The sequence below is a fragment of the Nyctereutes procyonoides genome, unplaced genomic scaffold, assembly GCF_905146905.1.
Source record: "Nyctereutes procyonoides isolate TBG_1078 unplaced genomic scaffold, NYPRO_anot_genome, whole genome shotgun sequence".
In the NCBI taxonomy this organism is placed as follows: Eukaryota; Metazoa; Chordata; class Mammalia; order Carnivora; family Canidae; genus Nyctereutes; species Nyctereutes procyonoides.
In genome coordinates, this window is record NW_026575040.1 from 27,120,848 (window position 1) to 27,123,796 (window position 2,949).

Below are 2,949 nucleotides of genomic sequence, written 5' to 3' on the forward strand. Positions count from 1 at the left end.
ACTGTTCTGAATGTTTTAAATATGTTTACTCATTTAATCCCTATAATAATGCCCTGTAGTAGGTTAAAATTATTTTTCTCATTTGCAAAATGTGGAAACTAAAAGACCAGCTAGCATTCTAAACTTGCTCCAAATCTCATAGTTCTAAGTGGCAGAGATGGGATTTAAACCCAGGTAATCTGATTCCACAGTGACAGTCTTTAATCATTATCTTTAATCATTTAATTATATATTGCTCATCTATGTCTGCTGGTGCTCATTTACTTCATTCATTTCCACAATCACTACCTCTTGTGATTCCTCTGTCATTGATTTCTAGCCTGGTGAAGTATCAGGATCACCTATAGACAGCAGAATTCTCTCTTCAAGATACTCTGATCCATACTAGACTGAGTAATTTCAAAAAGCACAAGTTAATCTGGAGGCAGATTCAAGGACCCATGTTTGGAAGCCACTGATTTAGAACCTCGACCTTATATATCAAAGACACTATCCAGGTTCACAGAAGCCAACAGAGGAGGAAGGACACAAAGCATAGCCAGATATATTGGTGAAATCAGCCTGTTAATCAGCCTGAAATCAGCCTGAAGTCTTTGCATCTTCTTCTCACACTATTAAATCCTTGAGGACAAGAACATAGCATTGCTCAGATTTGACCTTCTATGAGTGAGACTAGTGCTTGATTCATAGTAGATGCTCAGTTAATACTTAATGCCTAGGTTTCTGGGTGAATCTTTTTTTTTTTTTTTTTTTGGTTTCCGGGTGAATCTTATTGAAAAAAACAACAGTAAAATAGTGGTTTTCCAAAACACGAAGTTTTCTGACTAGTTATCACCTATTGGTCTGATTATAAAGGAATCATTACTTTTCCCACAACATTGTAAATGGGACATAGTAAGAGGGCTTATTCACTATATTGACACGAAGGAAGAAATGGGAGCAAAGGAGGAAACCATGTTTAAATCATGCCTGGTTAGACAAACTACACATCAATGTAGAGATCTATATTCATTTCACCACATTCATTAAATCAAATGAGTATAGCTTTTTAAAAATTCTTTCAAGGTTGGCTTCATAGGACCCTCAAATGAATTTGCCCACTCATCCCCCCTTCACTGCTGCCTAATTGGCCCACCACAGGCTAATACTCAAACAATCTTCAGCAATGATTTATCTTTTTTGAAGTCTTTTCCTAGAGCCCCCTTTAAGGAAAGCAGTAGGTTTTCCCTTGAAGCTATTTTTTCTCTCTTATTTGTTGTTGGTTTTTGGTTTTGTTTTTTTTTTCCCCCAAGCATTTTGGAGAGGGTTTTTTGCTGTTTGTTTCTGAAGCAAATCAGAAACGATAATTTGTACTTTGTGGATTTTTGGAAGCTACCCCAGTGGGAGCCGCTTGCTGTGACCAGGATTTCTGCCTGCGATGGTGGGGAGGGGGGACCACAGGAAGGCTGCTGAGGCAGAGAAGAATGCTATAGCTAGGTGAACACATTAATGCTATAGAGCTGAGAAGCATAACTTCTGATCTCAGGAAGATGCAACCAATGAGTATATGCAGACAAGACTACCTGAGAGTTATACATTTATCTCTGTAAAATTGTATACAAAGTAGCAGTTACTGGCTGAGGTGGAAACACCTGTTTTCCTTAGACACAGGAATGTCATACAGATACGATACTACAGGTAGAGAAAAGTCTTCATGGGCTCTGAAGTTGAAAGGAAGCTGACAGCTCATTTTAGGATGATAGGGAAAGCATTCTAGATGAGGGGTGGCTGGAAAAGATCTCAGCTCACTCAGAACATGTACATTTTCATCCTGGCTCTGCCATTAACTGGCATTGTAGCCCTGTCTAAATCACTTCATCTCTCTGCCAGAGTTCCCTCACCTGTAAAATCAGCAGCTCCAACTGCTGGCCAAGAGTTCCTTTATAGTGTAATGTGCTGCTTCCAAATTAACAAAGATACACACGCACATTTGTGTATCTTTGTTACACAAAGCTTTTGACTTTTTATCTTAAATTGACTTTCCGGGAAAACATACTATAAGAGAAAATTAATGTGTTTTAGGGATTTATGTTTTAAAACAACCTTCAAAATATATAGCCAGAGACACATTTAACCCAGTCATCTATTCCAAAATTTCAGGACAGTGATGTTAAGAACAACTGATGATGAATCTCAGGCCCTATAAAGACACTGAATTAACAGATAAAAAGGCAACACAAGATATATTTATGACAAAAGAAAATGGGATAATTTTTAGAAATATATTGAAAGGTAATATAAATGTTTTTTAAATGCAAAATCACTTATCTTATCATCCTGACACAACTATTCTTATTTATCCATATCATCTATACATACATACTATATTTATATTATGACAATGATACACATAGTATTTTACATTTCACTATTTTCACAAAATTGTCTCATAAACATAACTTGGTGTTTCTACATAATTATCATTTAAATGGCTTCATAGTATTAAACTCTGTTAATGTACCATAATCTATTAAATCATTATTTTACTAGACTTTTATTTTGTCCCCAATTCTTTGCTATAAATATTGATTATAATAATTTTTTATATTCAGTATGCTTTGTTCCTGTTCAAATGTTTCCATAAAAGAAAAATTTCTCAGGCGATGCATATGAATATATTTGTGGCTTTTGCTACAGATGGTCATGTTACTAAAGGGATTATCAACTGTTAATACCACTAGCAAAGAATGAGCACATCATATTTACCAAAACTTCATCATCTCTGATGATGATCATTTTTATTATGTAATATTTTATGCATTTCAAAACTGGCAGAGTGACAATTTTATATGTATGACAGAGAGTCCTCAATAAATATTTTGACTCTTCTCATAAAAACTCTGGACTTATGTTGGAGATTCATGTATTCATTCATTCATTCATCCTAATTGATTTATTCACTCATCCATT